Genomic DNA, 22,354 nt, shown 5'->3' with positions numbered 1-22,354 from the left:
TATATGGTGACATAAATGTACCCTGATAATAAATTTACTTGGAGCTTTGATAGAGTTGTTGTTGAGAGGTTTTCAGTATTGGAGATTTTTGAGCAAGGGGACATGGTTGTAAGTAGTAGTCATTTCAAACTGAGGTCAATGGGAATTTCTCGTAGGGCATTGAGCACGGAAATTCCATGAACAGCTTCCTCCAGATGCTACACTCACCTAAATCTGTGATAATCGAATAACCTTTCAACACACACACCTTTAGGAATGTGGGTGGAAACTGAAGTAATCACAGGGAGAAAATGCGAACTGCATACACAGCACCAGAGGTCAGGACTGAACCCCCTACCAGCTGCTGATCCTAGCTTTCCACAGTAATCGCTCTGTATGTGACTCCCTTTCCTATTGTCTTTCCCCAAAGACCTCCCTCCTGGTACTTATCCCTGCAAGCATTAGAAGTACCCCTGCATCTCCACCCTCAGCCCCAAGCAGCCATTTCAGATCAGGCAAAGCTCACCTGCAAGTCTTTCAGGGTCATCTGCTATATCACAGTTCACTGTCTGTTGTTTTATTATTATTATTAAAGGAAACCTCCTTCTGGTGCCTCTCCTTCATCCCTTTCTCCCATGGTCCACTGTCCTCTGATATCAGATTCCTCCTGCTTCAGTTGATTTCCTCTTCCAGCCTAGTACTTTATCCTCCTCTCCCCACCCCTCACCTGATCTCAGCTATACCTTGTAGCTCGTACTCATTTCCCTCCCTCTACCTCATTCTGGCTTCTTCCCCTGTCCAGTCCTGATGAAGAGTCTCAGTTCAAAACATCAACTTTATTCCTCTTCATCAATGCTACCTGAACTGTTGAGTACCTCCACCATCTACTCTGTGTAGCTCTACTGTACCATTTGGCCACCACAGCAAGAAGCGGGAGTAGAAGAGATTTTTTTCCACCCCCTGCCACACTGTAAATTCTGCTGCCACACAGCTCCCAAGATCTACGTCGATTCATAGACTTGGCTTCTTCTCCTGTTCTGTTCTGATGAAGAGCTCTCAGCCCGAAACACTGACTGTTTATTCCTCTCTACAGATGCTGCCTGACTGCTGAGATCCTCCAGCATTTTGTGTGTGTTACTGCAGACCACTGGTTCACAAACTTTTTTGGGTTACCACCCCCTTGACTCCCAGGCCACAACTTCAGGACTCCCCTCCTGCCAAAGGATTTTTTCAATGGATGCTGCCTGACCTGCTGAGTTCCTCCTGCATTTTATGTGAGTTGTTCTTTTGTGGTTTCTTGCTTTTTCGCTGCCTGTAGGAGACTTGGGTAATAAATGTACTTTGAACTTTGAAGATCCTTCTGATGTTGTGCCCCTTTGTCCTAGGCTTTCCCATTACTGGCAATGTACTGTCTAAGGCTGTGCCCTCAGGTTCTGGACTCCCTCGCTATAGGAAACATCCTCTCCACATCCATTCTGTCCAGACCTTTTAATAATCGATAGAACATAGAAATCTGCAGCACATTACAGGCCCTTCAGCCTACAATGTTATGCCAACCATGTAACCTACTCTAGAGACTGCCTAGAATTTCCCTAGTGCATAGCCCTCTATTTTTCTAAGCTGTATCTACCTATCGAAGAGGCTCTTAAAAGACCCTATTGTATCCACTTCCACCACCGTCGCCAGCTGTGCATTCCACGCACCCACCACTCACTGTGTGGAAAAACTTACCCCTGACACTCCCGCGGTACCGATTTCCAAGCACCTTAAAACTATGCCCCCTTGTGTTAGCCATTTCAGCCCTGGGAAAAAGTCTCTGACTATCCACACGATCAATGCCTCTCATCATCTTATACACCTCTTTATCAGGTCACCTCTCATCCTCCGTCACTCCAAGGAGAACATGTCAAGTAGACTCAACCTATTCTCATAAGGTACACCCTCCAGTCCAGGCAACAGTCTTGTAAATCTCCTCTGCACTCTCCATAGTATCCACATCTTTCCAGTAGTGAGGTGACCAGAAATGAGCACAGTACTCCAAGTAGGTTCTGACCAAGGTCTTGTATAGCTGTAACATTACCGCACAGCTCTTGAACTCAATCCACGGTTGATGCATTCCAACATACCATACGCCTTCTTAACAATGCTCAACCTGCGCAGCAGCTTTGCGTGTCTTATCAACATGGACCCCAAGATCTCCCAGATCCTCCACACTGACAAAAGTCCTCCCATTTATATTATATTTTGTCTTCAAATTGGACCTACCAAAATGAGCCACTTCACATTATCTGGGTTGAAGTCCATCCGCCACCTCTCAGCCCAGTTCTGCATTCTATCTATCGATGTTCCACTGTAACCTCTGACAATCCTCCAGACCATCCAACCTTTGTGTCATCAGCAAACCTACTAATAACCCACCTTTCTACTACTTCATCCAGGTCATTTATAAAAATCGCAAAGAGAAGGGTCCCAGAACAGATCCCCGCAGAACACCATTGGTCACCAACCTCCATGCAGAATACGAACCATCTACACCACCCTTAGCCTTCTGTGGGCAAGCCAATTCTGGATCCACAAAGCAAGGTATCCTTGGATCCAATGCCTCCTTACTTTCTGAAGGAACCTTACATGAAGGAACCTTCATCAAATGCCTTACTGAAATCCATATACACTACATCCACTGCTCTACCTTCATCGATGTATTTTGTTACATCCTCAAAGAATTCAATCAGGTTTGTAAGGTACAACCTACCTTTGAAAAAGCCATGCTAACTATCCCAAATCAGATTATGTCTCCAAATGCTCATAAATCCTGCCTCTCAGAATTTTCTCTAACAACTTGCCCACCACTGAAGTCGGACTCACTGGTCTATAATTTCCTGGGCTACCTATACTCCGTTTCCTGAATAAGGGAACATTTGCAACCCTCCAGTCCTCCGGTACTTCTCCCATCCCTATCGATGATGCAAAGATCATCACAGGAGGCTCAGCAATCTCCTCCCTCGCTTCCCACAGTAGCCTGGGGCATATCTCAACCTCTTTCTTAACATCTATATACTCAAGTGTTTCAGTCCGCTGAAAGTCACTCACACAACTGCCAAAGTCTTTTTCCCTGGTGAATACTGAAGCAGAGTATTCAGTAATTACTTCCGCAACCTCCTCCGACTCCATGCACACGTTTGCACTATCACACCTGATTGGTCCTATTCATCTTCGGGGTGGAGCTTAAGAGACAGAGGCACCTAACGGCGACTCCTTTGCTTGCGTCTTCGGAAACAGCTCTATTTCTATCCTTAATATCTCTATTTTTCCCTTTCAGGGTTCTTTTGAAGACCCAGACCTGGATTTCCACACTGACTTCGGTTCTTTGCGGGAATGGGACCCGCTCTCGGGGTCTCATGACTGGCCGTTATTTGATACACCAAGGATGTGGCCTAGAAGGTTAGCTCGTCTTCGGAGTTTTGGGATTTTGTGGTTCAGGAGGCGGGCGGACTCGAGCTCAGTGCCTGTGCAGGAAATCGGTGTCTCGTGGGAGATGGAAGATATTTGACTGTCTGCCTAGAGACCCGAGATCTTTGGGCACAGAGCTCAGAAAAAGCGACGCAACAGACTTTTAACATTGTAAATCAGCGAGTTGTTTGTTATGTCTCTCCTCTTGCTGTGAAATGGAGTCATCTCTTTTTTCTTATTAGGGAGAGAGAGAGCCTGTGGTATGTAGAACTACCGAATGAACGATTAGTCTTTGGGGTACTGCAGGTCTGTGTCTTTATTGATGCTTTGCTGCACGCTTCCAATTTCCTGCGTAATAGCATCATATTTCCCCCTACCCCCAATTAGATGTTTTCCCAAACTGTCTTCTCCTATCCCTCTCCAGTGCTATGATAAAGGAAATAGGTTTCAGTCAGATCCATCACTGCCCGTTCTTCTATAAACTCCAGCGATTACAGGCCCTGGCTTTCAAACACTCCTCATAACGTTAATCCTTTCACTCCCAGAATCATTTCCGTGAATCTTAGATACGGGGTCCAAACTGCTCACAATATCCCAAATGTGGCCTGACCAATGATTTATAAAGCCTCAGCATTGCATCCTTGCTTTTAAATTTGCAAGAAGTTTGTGAACCCTTTGCAATTACATGTTTTTCTGCATTAATTGCTCGTAAATAGTGGTCTGATCTTCATCTAAGTCACAATAATAGATAAACACAACCTCCCTAAGCTAACAACATGCAAACAATTGTACTTTTCACAATTTAATCATTCACAGTCTAGGCTGGAAAAAGTAAAAGTGAATCCTTGTAATTAATAACTGGTAGAACCTCCTTTAACAACAATAACCTCCACCAAACATTTCCTGTAGCTGCTGATCAGACTTGCACAATGGCAAGTGCTGTAGCGTGGATGAAATCACCAGAGAGACAGAGTTACTGGTAGATGCAAAGCAGCTTCTTTATTCGACACAACAAGGTACAGCAGGCATCATACGGACGGAGACGCTTTCGGTAGAAAGGTCTGTTAGCTCAATGTGGGCTCGATATTTATATGCTAAACACAAAGGCAATCGCTACTTAAAGTTATAGACAATGCATAGACAATGCTTCCTTTTGAAGCTACATACAAACATCACACCTTCTGACTTCATCCTTTCCTTCGGATGCCAACATGTCTGGGTTGGTATCCACAGCCTTTAGGAATGCAAGTTAAATCCACAATACATTTATTTGGCAACTTACATGCTAACATACAAGACAATTCATATCTATGAAGTATAGATGATGCTGTCTTCGAGACTACCTGTAAACTTCATCCCAGAGGCGTCAGCAGCATCTGGTATTCACAGCTTTTAGGAAATGCATTGTTGTGGACTCAATCCAAAGTGCTTTGTCAAACAGAAGTCTGGTGGCCAAAGTCATTTAAGTGTAAATGAATCATCTACCAAAAAAAAACTCACTTTAACAGCAAGGAGGAACTTTAGACCATTTCTCATTACAAAACTGTTTCAGTTCATCAATATTTCTGGAATGCATTGCACTCATGCCACAGCTCTGATATCTGACTTGGCCATCCCAAAACACAAATTTTCTTCTTTTTTAAACTATCATGATGTTGGTTTACTCTTGTGTTTTGGATCATTGTTTTGTTGCATCATCTAACTTCTATTAAGCTTCAGGTGACAGACTACTATACCGACTTTCTTCTGTAAAATGTCTTGATACCGTTCCTTCAATGATTGCAAGCTGTCCAGGCCCTGTACCAATCTATCCTGGACTTCCACCATTCTTCACAGTTTGGATGAGGTTTTGGTGTTGTTGTGCAGTGCCCTTTTTCCTCCAAACTTAGTGGTGGGTACTTCTGCCAAAAAATTCAACTTTTGTCTCACCTGTCCACAGAACATTGTCCCAAAAGTGTTGTAGAACATCCTGGTGGTCTTTTGCAAATATGAGGTGTGTAGTAATGATGTTTTTTGGAGAGCAGAGGTTTTCTCTGTGGTGGATACATGAACAGTGACTTTAGCAAGTTCTAGAAATTTCTGCAGGTCTTTTGCTGTGATCCTTGGGTTCTTTTTCACCTTCAGCATTGCACGTTGCACAATCTTTGCAGAATGCCCACTCCTAGGGAAAGTGGCAACAGTACTAAATTTCCTCCATTTGTAGACAATTTCTCCTACTGTGGACTGATGATCACTCAGGTCGTTAGAAATGCTTTTGTAGCCTTTTCCAACTTCATGCATCTTTAGAATTCTTCTTCAGAGGTCCTCGGAAAGTTGTTTTGTTCGAGATATGGTGCACATAAACAGATCTTTCTTGAGAAGAGCCAGCTCAGTAGCCTGACCTGGTGTGTCTTTTTTATACACCAGGACACCTCTACAAGCCACTCCTCCAATCTCATGACGAAGGGTCTCGGTCTGAAACGTCGACTGCTTCCTAGAGATGCTGCCTGGCCTGCTGCGTTCACCAGCAACTTTGATGTGTGTTGCTGTTGTTCCAATCTCATGTCATTGATTGGAATAGCTTTTGTAGAAGGCATTACGCCAGAGGTTCACATACTTTTTTGAATCCAGACTGTGATTACTTAAATGGTATACTCAGTATTGACAAGAAGAAGTACAATTATTTGTGTTATTAGATTGTGTTTGTCTATATTGTGATTACACCACATTTTATGGGTAAATAATGCAGAAAACCAGGTAACTGCAAATGGTTCGCAAACTTTCTTGCAACTGAATATTGTAGTCCTCTCAAAATGAATGCATTTATCTTCCTCACCACTGATAAAGATGGAATACAAAAGTAAGCTATCCAATAATGTTAAAGAGAATACCAAAAGTTTCTTCAGATACATAAAGTGTAAAAGAGAGACAAGAGGATATTGGGCTGGTGAAAAATAATACTGGAGAGGTAGTAATGGGGAATAAGGAAATGGCAAGCGAAGTAAATAAGTATTTTGCATCAGTCTTCACTAAGAAAGGCAATAACAGTATGGTGGAAGCTCCAGTTGTCAGGGGTCATGAAGTGTGTGAAGTTATAACTAGAGAGAAGGTTCTTGGGAATCTGAAAGGTTTGAAGGTAGATAAGTCACCTGGACCAGATGGTGTATACTCCAGGGTTTTGAGAGAGGTGGCTGAAGAGGAGGCATTAGTAATGATCTTTAACAAATGACTAGATTCTGGAGTGGTGCAAATGTCACTCCACTCCTCAGGAAAGGAGACAGGCAGAAGAAAGGAAACTATAGGCCAGTTCTGACCTCAGTGTTTGCGAAGAAGTTGGAGCCAATAATTAAGGATGAGGTTTCAGGGTATTTGGAGGCACATGATAAAATAAACTGTAATAAGCATGGTTTCCACAACGGAAAATCTTGCCCGGCAGATCTGTTGGAATTCTTTGAAGAAATAAAAAAATAAGGATAGACAAAGGAGCATCGATAGGATTTTCATAAGATCTTTGACAAGGTGTCACATTAGAGGCTGCTTAACAAGCTACAGGCCCATGGTTTTACAGGAAAGATTCTAGCATGGATAAAGCAATGGCTGATTGGCAGGAGGCAAAGAGTGGGAATAAAGGGAGTCTTTTCTGGTTGGCTGCTGGTTACTAGTGGTGTTCCACAGGGGTCTGTGTTGGGACCGATTCTTTTTTTACATTATATGGCAATGATTTGGATGATGGCATTGATAGCTTTGTCGCAAAGTTTGCATACAATATGAAGATAGGTGGAGGGGCAAGTATTTTCAGGAAGTAGAGAGGCTACTGAAGGACTGAGACAGAGTAGGAGAATGGGCAAAAAATGGCAGATGGAATCTTGTGTCGGGAAGTGTATGGTTATGCACTTTGGTAGAGGAAATGAAAGGGTTGGTTATTTTCTAAATGGAGAAAAAATACAAAAAACTGAGATGCAAAAGGGACTTCGGAGTCCCTGTGCAGGATGCCCTGAAGATTAATTTGCAGGTTGAGTCTATGGTGAGGAAGGCAAATGTGATGTTAGCATTCATTTCAAGAGGACTAGAATATAAAAGCAAGGATGTAATGTTGAGACATTATAAAGCACTGTTGAGGCCTCACTTGGAGTACAGGTTTCCACCACCATCCAAAGGTAGAGCGTTCCTATGAAACGGTGCGTAAGCTGGAATGTCGTGAAGTGAAGAAGCAATTACCATTAATTTATATGGGAAAAATTTGTGAGCGTTTGCAAACTCAGAAATAACCTACCAAATCATGCCAAATAACACATAAAACCTAAAATAACAGTAACATATAGTAAAACCAGGAATGATATGATGAATACACAGCCTATATGAAGTAGAAATACCTTTCCACAATCATTGCTGCATTGTTCTCCGTAGCGAAAATCTCACGCAAGCGCTGTCGGCAGAAACACGGCGCAAGTGCTCTTGGCAAAACGCTCTCCAGTAACCTTTAAGCTATGAAGCTGCCAAATCATACCAAATAACACATAAAAATACACAACCTGTATAAAGTAGAAATAATGTATGTACAGTGTAGTATCACTTACCGGAATTGGGACAGCGCCGAGCACACTGGTGATGGTGTGTTAGGCTGAGTGGTCGGAGTTTGGGATGGTGCAGTGGCCCCCACCCTCCGGGCAGCGAACCGATACCGATCCACGAAGCATGCAGTGGTACAGCGGTAGCCGGGACGCACCCATCGGCAATCGCATCTGATCTGGGCCGACATTTATGTACTGGGTCGCACCTAATTAATTAGCTTGTTTATTTCGGCTTTTTTTTCTTAAAGATGTGCTGGGTGCGTTCCGGCTACCGCTGCATTCTTTGCGGATCGGTATCTGTCCGCGGCCTGGGGGTTGGGGTGGTGGGACACGGGGGTGCCGTCTGTTTCCATCAGGGCAGGCAGGTCATCTTCTCCTGTGTCTGCCCACCTCGATGTCGAAGATCGAGGTTCGTTGTCTGCTGTGGCTGATGTGGAAGGCTTGCTTGACTGCTTAGCCTCGCGCATTTTTAGATCATACAGTTCTTAGTAAGGACTCTAACCATCCTGCAAATATCCCCTAAACCGACGTACCCTTTCAAAATTAAAGTCATACTTTATCATTGCAGCGAAAATCTCACGCAGTTGCTTCTACTGCATTCGGTTTCAATTGTTATCCTTTCCTCTTCCAATTGCATCAGCTCTTCATCTATCAGTTCTTGGTCATGGGATGCCAAAACCTCTTCAACATCATCTTCGTCAACTTCCACAAGCCAAACTCACTTTGTCCTTACTTCGTTCACCACAATTGAAACACTTAATTACGTCTATTTTTACGCTAAGTGTAACACCCTTACGGGCTCTTTCAGGCTTTTCCGATACCTTAGAACTCATCTTGCAAATGGCTGCTTACAGGCACGTGTTTAAGCAATGCTGGTGAGAATGCAGTTCGGAATCCGGGAGAGAGCAGCTGCTCAGGGCACGCGCTGCCTTTTTTCGTAACAGTGAAAACACCTTCTGTTAGCGAAAACAGGTAACTAATGTAGGTCTTTCATAACAGTGAGGTTTTGTAAAGCGAACGTTCGAAAAGCGGGGGACACCTGTACTGTGAACACTTTTGGGCCCCTAAGAAAGGATGTGCTGAAACTGGAGAGGGTTCAAAGGAGGTTCACGAGAATGATCCCAGGATTGAATGGCTTGTCATATGAAGAGCGTCTGAATGCTCTGGGCCTGTATTCACTAGAATTCAGAAGAATGAGGGGTGACCTCATTGAAACCTATGGAATGGTGAAAGGCCTTGATAGAGTGGATGTGGAGAGGATGTTTCCTGTGTATTCTACTCTTGTATCTTACGGTCTGTTTCACAACCCCATCTCTCTACCCAGAGAGAGAGAACATGAAAATCAGCCCTTTGAACCCTGTGTACTTACTGCCCATCGACAGTAATTCAGTGTTAATCCGATATTATTTATTGCCCTTGCATTCTCGTTGACTCTCCAGAGATTCCATTGCTCACCTCCACACCAGGGGCAACGTAGAGTGCATAGAGGAAACCAGAGCTTCTGTGGGTCAATCAGGTGGTTACAGGCAAAACTGCAAAGTCCACACGAGCTGTTCCTCAGTTTGAGCCTTCTAAAAAGACAGATCTATGTTTATTTAGCAGTTTCTGCCAAGCTTGGGTCATCTCCAAGTTATTTGCACTCTATAGGTGATATGAGATTTATTCAGCAAGGAGGGTCAGCAATCTCCCTTAAAAGCATCTTTGGACTGTGGGAGGAAACCGGAGCACCCAGAGGAAACCCACCAGTCATGGGTAGAACATACATACTCCTTAAAGCCAGTGCTGTAATTGCACTCCAAACCCCAATGCCCCGAGCTGTAATTGCACTCCAAACTCCAATGCCCCGAGCTGTAATTGCGTCGCGCTAACTGCTAGACTATTGTGGTGCCCCATCTGATACGGTGAATGGAAAGAAGCTGTTCCTAAAATATTGGGTGTATGTCTTCATGCTCCTGTATCTCCTCTCTGATGGTAGTAATGAGCAGAGGGCAAAGGACATCTCCTGTATGGTGAAGGTCCTTAGTGATGCATGCGGCCTTTTTAAGACATCACATTTTGAAAATGTCCACAATGCTGGGGAGGCCAGAGCTCGTGATGGAGCTGGCTGAGTTTACAACCCTCTGCAGCTTTTTTCCGATCCTGTGCAGTGGACCCTCCATACCCAATGGCAATGCAACCAGTTAGAATGCTCTCCATTGTACATCTGCAGAAATTTGCTAGTCTTTGGTAACATACAAATCCCCTCAAAGTCGGACTCAGTGTTTCAAAATGGCCTATTTTCGTGTATATCCAGTTGTGAAAGGGCTGTTGGGTTGGAGTATAGCTGGTGGCTTGCCTTCTTTGTAAATGCATCAGAGATGAGGGCCTGGATTTGTGGACTGAAGTAGGACCAGTGGCTGTTGTGATGACTGTGATTCAGGCTTGGAAATTGCCACACATCGCCATGCTTTTATTGAGGGAAAAGTGCTGGAAGGGAAGGGAGAGGTGGGCACCCTGCAGGCTGCGGCTGTGCACTGACCAGAGTGGGGAACAGAGAACCTCCATGCTGTGAGTACAGAGCCAGGGCATCTCTGGCTGTTTAAATGGGAGTGTGTGTGTGTTCCACGTCATTCCTCCAGTGGGACGTGCAGCTGCTCTACATCCCTGGGCAATCTGTGATGTGTGAATGAGGTTAAAATCTTCATCCTCTTGTTTTTGGGCAGAGCTGTTTGATGCTTGTATTGGGACAGAGTGGCAAGTCTCCCTTCAGACCCTGAAGTGCTTCCTGTGACTCAGACGAAGAGAAAACCCAGTGAGTTCCTCTTTTCTTCATTCAAGTCATGAAAGTCACAAGGTAAGATGTGGTTCCTTTAAATTAAGATTTCTTTTATTGGAGAGGAAGGAGGGGTAGAAACAGAGATGCTGACAGCAGATAAGAGGTGTCTCAGCGAGCATTTGAATTGCCTGTTAGCTAAATGCTCAAAGATGGAATTAATGCCTGATGAAGGGTTTTGACGCAAAGCGTCAATTGATAATCGCTCTCCATAGATGCTGCCTGACCTCCTGAGTTCCTCCAGATTTTGTGTGTGCTACTCTGGGATTAATGCAGAGGAGTGGGGAAGGGTTACTCATTAGCATTCTCATGGTGAGCTGAAAAGCCTGTTTCCATGTTGTATGACTCTACAAAGTTAAATATTTATTTTTGCGAATCAGAATCGGCATCAGGTTTAATATCACTGGATTTGTCGTAAAATTTGGTGTCTGCGGCAGCAGTGCAATGCAGTGCATAGAGCAAAACAGAAAACCTACAGCACAATACAGGCCCTTTGGCCCAAAATGCTGTGCCGAACATGTACTTACTTTAGAAATTACCAAGGGTTACCTGTAGCCCTCTATTTTTCCGAGCTCCATGTACCTGTCCAGGAGTCTCTAAAAAGACCCTATCGTATCTGCCTCCACCACCGTCGCCGGCAGCCCATTCCACGCAATCACCACTCTCTGAGTAAAAGAAACTTACCCCTGACGTCTCCTCTGTACCTACTCCCAAGCACCTTAAACCTGCGTCCTCTTGTGTTAGCCATCTCAGCCCTGGGAAAAAGCTTCTAACTATCCCCCCGATCAATGCCTCGCATCATCTTATACACCTCTATCAGGTCACCTCTCATCCTCTGTCACTCCAAGGAGAAAAGGCCGAGTTCACTCAACCTATTCTCATGAGGCATGCTCCCCAATCCAGACAACATCCTCGTAAATTTCCTCTGTACCCTTTCTATAGCTTTCACATCCTTCCTGTAGTGAGACGACCAGAATTGAACACAGTACTCCAAGTGGGGCCTGACTAGGGTCCTATATAGCTACAACATTACCTCTCGGCTCTTAAACTCAATCCCACGGTTGATGAAGGCCAATACGCCTTCTTAACTACACAGTCAACCTGCGCAGCAGCTTTGAGTGTCCTATGGACTCAGACCCCAAGATCCCTCTGATCCTCCACACTGCCAAGAGTCTTACCATTAAAACTATATTCTGCCATCATATTTGATCTACCAAAATGAACCACTTCACACTTATCTGGGTTGACTCCATCTGCCACTTCTCAGCCCAGTTTTGCAGACTATCGATGTCCCACTGTAGCCTCTGACAGCCTTCACACTATCCACAACACTCCCAATCTTTGTGTCATCAGCAGATTTACTAACCCATCCCTCCACTTCCACATCCAGGTCATTTATAAAAATCACGAAGAGTAGGGTTTCCAGAACAGATCCCTGAGGCACTCCACTGGTGACTGATCTCCATGCAGAATATGACCCATCTGTGACCACTCTTTGCCTGTGGGCAAGCCAATTCTGGATCCACAAAGCAATGTCCCCTTGGATCCCATGCCTCATTACTTTCTCAATAAGCCTTGCATGGGGTACCTTAGTCAAATACCTTGATGAAATCCATATACACTACATTTACTGCTCTTCCTTCATCAATGTGTTTAGTCACATCCTCAAAAAAATACAGTCAGTCTCGTAAGGCACGACCTGCCTTTGATAAAACCATGCTGACTATTCCTAATCATATTACGCCTCTCCAAATTTTCATAAATCCTGCCCCTCAGGATTTTTTTCCATCAACCAACCAACCACTGAAGTAAGACTCACTGGTCTATAATTTCCTTGGCTATCTCTACTCCCTTTCTTGAATAAGGGGACAACATCCACAACCCTCCAATCCTCCGGAACCTGTCCCTTTCTCATTGATGATGCAAAGTTCATCGCCTGAGGCTCAACAATCTCATCCCTTGCCTCACACAGTAGCCTGGGATATATCTCATCTGGTCCCAGTGACTTATCCAGTTTGATGCTTTCCAAAAGCTCCAGCACGTCCTCATGAGTGCCTCATAAGTCACACCAACAGGTTCAAGAATAATTTGTGAATTACAGTAAGTATACATACATGTCAAAGTTCAAGGTAAAACTTATTACCAGTACATTCTGTACATGTCACCTCATACAACCCTGAGATTCATTTGTTGCAGGTATACTTAGCAAATCTATAGAACAGTAACTAACTGCAAACATCAGGAAATGTTAACTATAAACAAGCTGCAAATGTAGATGTAAACAAATAGCAATAAATAACGAGCATATAATGACAATATAACAGATTCCTTAAATGAGTGTTGTACACCCTTTTGTTGAAGAGCCTGATGGTTGAGGGGTAGTAACTGTTCCTGAACCTGGTGGTGTGATTCGTGAAGCACCTGTACTTTCTACCTGATGGCAGCAGCGAGAAAGAGCACAGCCTGGGTGGTGAGGATTTTGATGATGGATATTGCTTTCCTATGACAGGGTTTCATGTTGATGAATTTATAATTATATATAGTTCAATTAGTAGAGCAAAAATTAAAAATTTAAAAATCAATAAATGATATCGTATTTGTTAAATAGGGACCATGCAGAATTCTGATTTGATGGAGACAGACGTGAGAAGCATGGAGGAACATCTGGAGAAACTTCTGAAATGTCCGGTTCGCTGCTGCTGCTAATGTGCGATCGAGAATCTCCTGAGGGAAGGCCCCAAATCCTTGGCTTTGCCTGTTGCTGGTGGCCGGGGCTGGGGTCGAAGCGCTCGGCAGAGCTGGTGCTCGGTGCTCGGTGTCGGAGGGCTGGTCGGAGGCTCGAAGTTTTCGGACGGACTCAGAGTCGGACTGTGGTTGGGTCCTTCCAGGATGCTGCATCAGCAAGTTTGCAGCGCTGGAAGCTCATGGCAGGGAGAGTTTTATTCCTTCTCCTATCTGCGTGAGATGTGGGACTTTCGAGAGACTTTGAACTTTTTTTTACCGTGCCCATGGCCTGTTCTTCATCAAGTTACGGTATTTTTGCACTGTTGTAACTATATGTTGTAATTATGTGGTTTTTGTCAGTTTTTCAGTCTTGGTCTGTCTTGTGTTTCTATGATATCACACTGGAGGAACATTGTATCATTTCTTAATGCATGCATTACTAAATGACAACAAAAGAGGACTGCGTGTCCTCATAATCTAATCTAATCTAATCTAAATAGCAGTGAGCTCATGTTCATGGGTTCAATATCTATTTAGAAATCGGATAGCAGAGGAGAAGAAGCTGTTCCTGAATTGCTGAGTGTGCGCCTTCAGGCTCCTGTACCTCCTACCTGACAGTAACAGAGATGGGGGTCATTAATGATGAATGCTGCTTTTCTGAGGCACCACTCCTTGAAAATATGCTGGAAACTACATTACGGAGGCTAGTACCCGTGATGGAGCTGACTAATTTTACAATTCTCTGCAGCTTAATTCAGCCCTGTATAGTAATACCCACCCCACCCCATATAGACTGTGATGTGGCCAGTTCGAATGCTTTCCCTGGTATATCTATAGATTTTTTAAAAATAAAATAAACTTTATTGACATTTAATAAAATCATGGTGTAGGAATAATCTACAATGCCTTTTCATTTTTTACATTAATCGTTAATGCTTTCAGTAGTGTTCTATTACATTACTACACACCAATCGGACTACTACTATGCATCTGGAGTGGTACATTGAGGAGCCTCCTTCCCAACCCGGCCCCTCCCTCTCCCACTCCCTCACCAGTAGCAGATGAACTCTATACTGTGGTCCTTCCCCACCAAGCCCTGTGGTGGCTACACCAAGCTTCAGAGTTTCCCTTAGCACGTACACCTGAGTCCCGGAACAGGCCATTTGGCAACACCAGGAAATGATACGTAGTTAACAGGAAGGGGCTGTGAAGAATCCAAGGAATAGCGTCATGGTGAGAGACAGCATGTAACAGGCTCTTCCACCCACCAAATTCATGGCAACTTTCAGGAAACGCTTTGCACATCTCAGTCTTGCTGGATTTATTCTTCTCCCTGCGTTCCCACTGTCATGAGCCATCACTCGCCTATACACTACGGTGATCACTTTGACAATGCCCTAGCACAGGAGAATTGGATTATTCAGCCCATCGAGTCTGTTCCACCATTCCATCTTGTTCAGATGCAGTTTACTGTCGTTCAGCCGAACACTTGGTTACCACCTAACAAAACAACGTTCGTCCAGACCAAGGAGCACATGGGGTAATATTACCACAAATAACAAGGTGCCATTTACACACAAGTTAAAAAGTAAACAGTATAACGCTATTGTTGCTTCACGTGTGATGAGACCTGGTTGGTGGCAGGGGGTTCAATAGTCTGAGCGAGGAAGCTGTTCCTGTTGTAACAGTTCTTGTCCTAATGCTACGGTACCTCCTGCCTGATGGTAGGAGATCAAAGAGATTGTTGGACGAATGAGAGTAATCATTGACAATGCTAAGGGCCCTATGTACATAGAGCTCCAGATAAATATCTCTGACGGGTGGAAGAGAGAGACCATCATGGCTGATTTATTATTCCTCTCAACCCCATGCTCCTGCCTTCTCCCAATAAACGTTGATACTCTTACTAATCAAAAACCTATCTAACTCCACTTTAGATACATGGGCCCTCCGTAACCGCGGGGGATTGGTTCTGGGTCCCCCGGGATACCAAAATTCACGGAGCTCAAGTCCCTTATATAAAAGCCTAAAAGAGCTCATGAGGGTGTTCCGAAAAGTGAAAATAGCATTCAGCATTTGTTTTGCAGCGAGCCGATATAGAGGCAGCGCGCACCCCAAGCAGCGAGAGTGCTTTATCCCAATTTATTTTGTGCATCCATTAACAAGATGTGTCCTAAGGTATCAGAAAAGCCTAAGAGAACTCGTAAGGGTGTTACGCCTAGTGTAAAACTGGACGTAATTAAGCATTTCGATCGTGGTGAACGAAATAAAGATATTATGTGTGCATTGAACTTGCCTGCATCCACCATTCGTACTACGTATTTACACGCAGAGAGAAAGAATCTTGAAAGCTGCCGATGTTACTACTGTATTGGTTCTGCTAGCAGCATATCATTCCTGCTTTTACTATATGTTAGTGTTATTTTAAGTTTTATGTGTTATTTGGTAGGTTATTTTATGGGTCTGGGAACGCTCAAAAATTTTCCCCATATAACCCGAACGAGACGTGAGGCGAACAGTGCTCAAAAAACGAGTGCTGGAGAGAGAGCTTCCGGGTTTTCCTAATCTGCGGCTGGTTGAATCCGCGGATGCGGAACCCACGGATATGGAGGGCCAACTGTATACCCAATGAATTGGCCTCACAGTCATCTGTAGCAATGAATTCTACAGATTCGTCAGCCTCTGGCTAAAGAAATTCCTCCTGATCTTTGTTCTAAATGGACATACTTGTATTCTGAGGCTGTATTCATAGATTCTTCCACCTTCCACTATAGTAAACATTCTCTCCACTTAATCTTGGTCTTTCAATATTCAGTAGGTTTTAATGAGATTCCCTTTCATTGTTCTAAACTCAGTCAGTCAAACACTGCTCATATATTAACCCTTTAATTCATAAAATGTGGAGGAGCTCAGCAGATGAGGCAGCATCTTGGAGAGGAATAAACAATGGACATTTTGGACTGAGACCCTTCATCAGGAGTGGGGATAGGTACATGGATGAAGTTCTAGATTGATTTTAGAGTAGATTATAAAGTCAGCAGAGCATCGTGGGCTGAAGGGCCTGTACTATGCTGTAACGTTCCACGTTCTAATTGAGGCATAAATATTGCAGAACGTTGGTAGAGGTATACAAGATGATAAGAGGAATAGATCAAGTGGACAGCCAGACCCATTTCCCCAAGTGGACATGGCTAATATGAGAAAGCATAAATTTAAAGTGGAGGAAAGCATAGGAAAATGGGATTGCCAGAGGCAAGATTTTTACACAGAATGAAACACCATGCCAGGAGTGGTTCTAGAGGAAGATACATTAGTAACATTTAAGAACCTCTTAGATGATAGAAAAGTTAAGTGTTATTTAGGAGGAAAAAGGTCTAGATAGATTGTAAAGTAGCTTAAAAGGTCAGACAACATCGTGGGCACAAGGGCCTATACTGTGCTGTAACATTCTGCAGTAGTATGCATGCAATAAATATTTAGCATTGTTCTTCATTGCATTCCTGACCGGAATCATGGTCATCTTATTTGGTGTAGGACTTCCCCCATCTATTAGAAGATAATCGGACCTCCTCTTCAATTATAATTAGTTTATTTGGGAAAGAAGATTGTAATAGAGAATGCCTCTCACATGGATGAGTATTATTATTCAAAGTATTTAATACCAGAGTAACTTCCTTCAATTACAAGCCACAGGATGTACTGTGGCTTCCTCTTTATTCACAGAGTGAATTCTTGAATGAAATGTGAAGGGAGTTCTCTATTATAGTTTCTGATCTGTAAGGCACTATAGCAAGGTGAAGTACAATTCTTGCTATTGCAGCTTGCTAATTCTGCAGTATGCATGTGTAGGTAGAGTCATTATGTCTCTGCATTTGCAAAGGTGTGTGCTAACAGGCTCATAAACACAAAATACTCTTGTGAGTGTTAACAGGCTGCATTCACTGGAATTAGCATATTGTTCTACAAAGAATCTTTATATAGCGAACTGCCTACATATTCAGCAGTCACACATTACAAATATTATATTTAATTTTTTTTAATGTATAGATTCAGCACGGCCCAATGAGCCTGCACCATCCAATCTCACCCATGTGACCAATTAACCTACTAAGCTGCACATCTTTGGAATATGGGACGAAACTGGAGCAGCCCCATGAAATCACGGGGTGAATATACAGACTCTTTACAGACAGCAGCATGAACTGAATCCAGACAATTCTTTGTATGGAACCTGCCCTTTGACCTTACCATTCGAGACAGCGTCGCTCTTGGGATCTCAGGAACACACGGGCCTCTCCACCGTGATAAGTTGACGATCCTTGGAAAAGAAGAATTGCAATAGAGCAGTACTGAAAGTATTGACTGAATATGAATTTATGAATGAAAAGACATTGCATGTTTTATTGTAGTAAATAGTTTTTATTATAAGTTTATTTTGATGTAATAAAGAAATTGGTGTTGAAACTGGGAATGAAGCAAGATATGCAGCAGGGCAAACAACATCTGCAGAGGAAGCATGGGTCTCAAAACAGAAGCATTATCTATTTCACTGCCTGAGCTGACTGTTCTGAACAGTTTCTGTTTGGATTTTAGATACCTGGCATCTGAAGTTATTTCATTCACACAGAGAGCAACCATGGTAAAAGTTTTTGGTTGCTCACAACTTGGATCTCTAATAGGAAGATCCTGATGACAGGTCTTGGCTTGAAATGTCAAAGGTTTATTCTTCTACTTAAATACTGCTTGATTTGCTGAGGTCCTCCAGCATCTTGAGGGCGTTACTCTTCAAAAGGAACCTGTACTTGGTTCTTTCTGCTTACAGTGCATTTCAGTTTGATTCATTTGTTGGCCACCAGGATACCAAGCTGGGATAAGACAATACAGACCTCGCAAACCCAGATGAGCATGGTGCAACTCCAGTGCAGTGTCCAGCAGCAATTATGTTATGTTGAAACTGTGTAATACACTGGTGAGGCCAAATTTGGAGTATGGTGTTCAGTTCCGGCCGCTTACCTACAGCAAATACAGACATCCCACCTCTCCCAGAAGTTCCAGGAGTCTCCCACATATTGATAGTGGCTCCCTGATGCCCGCAAATTATATACAATATCCCAGAAATCAATTTTTTGAGAGCGAGTGAGAGAGCTCGCCATGGCAGAGTGTTCCAAAAAAAGAAAATATAAAACATACGTCACCCCAAACTACACTAAAGTGTACCCCTACCTATAGGGGTAAAAAATAATGACAGTGTTGCTCACTGCACTGTTTGCAACAGTGACTTTTCTATTGCCCATGATGGGTTAAGACTGTAAAAGATATGTTGAGGTGAGTTTAACAGGTGCCATTCATTCATTAGCATAGCTAATGTTATTTAAACTAGCTAGCCAGCTGCTCAGGAGCTACTCTGTTGCAGACATCCCACCTCTCCCGGAAGTTCCAGGAGTCTCCTGCAAATTGATGGTGCTACCTCCCTGAAATGAGTTTTTGCAGGGTGGGATGTCTGCAAGTATATCAATAAGTTTGAAAGCGTACAGAGAACACTTACAAGGATGTTGTTGGGACAGGTGAAACTGAGATATGGGGAAAGGTTGAATAAGTAGGAATTTATTCCCTGGAGTGCAGGAGAATGAGGAGAGACGCTATGGAGGTATAGTTTGGAGGTATACAAAATTATGAGAGGCAAAGTTTGGGTAAATATGCAAGCAGGCTGTTTTCCACTGAGGGTGGGTAAAACTAGTACTGCGAGGATCATATTTTTTGATTTTTCAAGTGCCTTCAATACTGTACATCCTTCACTGCTGCGGGAAAAGCTCTGTTCAATGCAGGTTGGCATTTGTATTGTATCCTGGGTAATACACTTTCTGACTGGCAGAGCACAGATTGAGCAGCTTCAGAGCTGTGTGTCAAATATGGCCAGTAGCAGCACTGGGGCCCCACAGGGGACTGTATTGGCTCCCTTCCTGTTTACCCTGTACACAGTACCTCAGACTTCAGATACAACAGTGAGTGATGTCATCTACAGAAATTCTCTGATGACTTAGCAATAGTTGGGTGTATAAAGGGAGGACAGGAGGATGAAAGGGCCCTGTTGGAGGACTTTGTTGAATGGTGCAAGCTGAATCATCTGCAGCTCAACATCAGTAAGATGAAGGAGATGGTGATGGACTTTAGGAAGCTTCTCCTTCACATGCCCTACTAATCTGTTGTCACCAGTACCAACTTCTGTATGGTAGTGTGCTGGGGCAGTGGCATTAACATGGGTGATGCAAACAGCCCAAATAAACTGGTTAAAAAGGCTGGTTCTGTTAAGGAGTCAAATTGGACACACTGGAGGCTGTGGTAGAACAAAGGAGCCGATGGAAAATGCTAGCAATTCTGGACAATGTTTCTCACCCTCTGCATGCCACCTTGGATGAACAGAGGAACACTTTTAGGAATATACTAAGACAAATGTACTGCTCCAAAGAGCACTATATGAGGTCATTTTTACCCTTAGCCATTAGGCTCTATAATGTGTCAACCTATAGCCGGGGAAGTGATGATCCCCCTCCTGTTAGACTGTTTGAGGAAACTTAGTTTTTATTCTATCTTACTTCTCTTCTAATATTGTATACCTGTGCACTTGTAGTGCTACTGTGACACTGTAATTTCCTTTGGAATCCATAAAGTTTCTATCTATCTAAGGGTTATGGGCTAAGAGTGAAAGGTGAAAGGTTTAAGGAGAACCTGACAGCGAACTTCTCATAAATATGTGGGTTTCTTCCAGGTGCTCTAGTTTCCTCTTACCGGAAACTGTACCTCTTCCTAGAGATGTTGCCTGGCCTGCTGCGTTCACCAGGAAGGGTCTCAGCCCGAAACATTGACTGTACCTCTTCCTAGAGATGCTGCCTGGCCTGCTGCATTCACCAGTAACTTTGATGTGTGTGGCAAAAGGTACCAAAGCATTCGGGCTCTCATGACCAGACTGTGCAACAGTTTCTTCCCCCAAGCCATCAGACTCCTCAATACGCAGAGTCTAGACTGACATCTACATCATTTATTATTATGTTGTAATTTGTCCTCTACTGTGCCTATTGTCTTGTTTATTAATTATTGTACTGGTCTGCACTGTTTTGTACACTCTATGTAGTCCTGTGCAGGTCTGTAGTCTCGTGCAATTTTTATGTTGTTTTACGTAGTCTAGTGTAGCCTTGTGTTGTCTCACATAGTCTAGTGTAGTCTTGTGTTGTTTCATGTAGCACCAGGGTCCTGGAGGAACATTGTTTCATTTTTATTGTGTCCTGTACCAGCAGCTTATGGTCAAAATGACAATAAACTTGACTTGACTTGAAAAGCAGATGATCTAGTCACTAACAAGTTACTCAAGATTTCCAGCATCCCTTGTGTTTATGATTGCTGCTGCATTGCAAATTGTCTTCAATGTATGTCTGTACTGAAGAAATTTAAATTCTCTCTTCAACAGGAGTTCAGTGAGAGCCCGTCAAACTGCTCCTCCTCTGAATTCGGCCAAGTGCTCTCTCAGACTCACTACCACAACATGTTCTTCCGAGGAATTTGTCTCCGCCACCATCTTGAGCCACATGGTTTCCTGCTTTGTTTCCAGACCTTCCAGTTCGTGCTCTGCGAAGGTCTCAATCATGATGAAGGATCTCTGCCCAAAATATCGATCATTTATTCCCCTCCATAGGTGCTAACTGATCTGCGGAGCTTCTGCAGCGTTTTGTATGTGTTGCTCAAGGTTTCTAGCATCTGCAGACTCTCTTAACACTCCATTTTAATCTTGTGAGGTTGGTGGCTCATGGTGTTGGGAGGTTCTAGCAGAGTAGCCACCAAATGGCTATACTGTCTCTTCTCTGGAACAAATCGCATGTATCACCCCTCTTCTGCCACCAAACTCCACCGTTACCACCATGAGACTTGCTCTGAGACTTGGAAGACTGTTCCCACTGCATATTTATCTAATTCTCTTCCGAAGCCCACAGTGCAACCGCCCTCCACCACATCTTCAGGCAGTGTATTCCATTTTATAGGCACACAATTTAAAAAGAATACTTCCCCTTGTCTCAGTATTAATTCCCTTCCCCTTTATGTTTTAACCATGATCTCCACTTCTCACCAATTCCACCTTTGGTAATGACTCCCACTACCCATTTGGGACCAATTGATACCTTATATATTTCTATTGAAACTAGCCTCAGACTTCTCAAATCTATTTGTAGTCCCTTGTCATGGGAATACTTCTTGTATATATTTTCTAGACCTCTCTAATACCCTCACATCCTTCCTATAATGTGGTGATCAGAATAGAATACAGAACTGAAGAAAAGTTCTTTTGAGGTTCAGCTTAACTCCCCTGATTGTGTATTCTACATCTTGATTGATGGAGCACAAAATTGGATGTATGTTATTAACTACTTTGTCAACCTGCCCTGCCTCTTTCAGTCACCACACAAAGTGCTGGAGGAACTCAGCTGGTCAGGCTATGGCAGGAAATGGACGTTCAATATTTTGTGTCAAGACCCTTCAGCTGGACTGCAAAATAAGAGTCAAAGTCAAAGTAAATTTTCTTGTCAGAGAACGTGTATGTCACCATACAACCTTGAGGTTAATTTTCTTGCAGGCATTTATAAGGAAGTAAATACAATAGAATTTAAGAAAAGCTATACATAAAGACTGACAAACAACCAATGTGCAAAAGAAGACAGATTGTGCAAATGAAAATAAATAATACTGTGAACGCGAATTTCAGGTTTCTTAGGCTGTGTGAAAATAGGCTGTGGAAGCATTTCAGTGAAGTTATCCATGCTGATTCAGGAGCCTGATGGTTATAGGGTAATCA

General features: G+C 43.4%; 1 long non-coding RNA gene across 12 annotated transcripts in view; it reads left to right on the top strand.

Annotated features, from left to right (window-relative positions):
- The window catches only part of LOC140202845 (uncharacterized), a 151,911-nt gene extending 131,108 nt beyond the window's left edge, over nucleotides 1-20,803 (top strand). For 9 of the 12 annotated variants that reach the window (XR_011887214.1, XR_011887213.1, XR_011887203.1 and 6 more), the window contains 5 exons: nucleotides 1,073-1,253; nucleotides 2,418-2,562; nucleotides 3,299-3,420; nucleotides 10,682-10,812; nucleotides 13,400-20,803. This is a non-coding gene — a long non-coding RNA (uncharacterized lncRNA). Of the gene's footprint in view, nucleotides 1-1,072; nucleotides 1,254-2,417; nucleotides 2,563-3,298; nucleotides 3,421-8,787; nucleotides 8,952-10,681; nucleotides 10,813-13,399 lie in introns of all 12 variants that reach the window. The other 3 variants (XR_011887212.1, XR_011887210.1, XR_011887204.1) reach the window with 3 other exon arrangements.
- The last annotated feature ends 1,551 nt before the right edge of the window (nucleotides 20,804-22,354 follow it).

This window comes from Mobula birostris, chromosome 9, assembly GCF_030028105.1.
Source record: "Mobula birostris isolate sMobBir1 chromosome 9, sMobBir1.hap1, whole genome shotgun sequence".
Classification (NCBI taxonomy): domain Eukaryota; kingdom Metazoa; phylum Chordata; class Chondrichthyes; order Myliobatiformes; family Myliobatidae; genus Mobula; species Mobula birostris.
The sequence above is the reverse complement of the archived record's forward strand: the minus strand, read 5'-3'. Positions and strand labels throughout refer to the sequence as shown.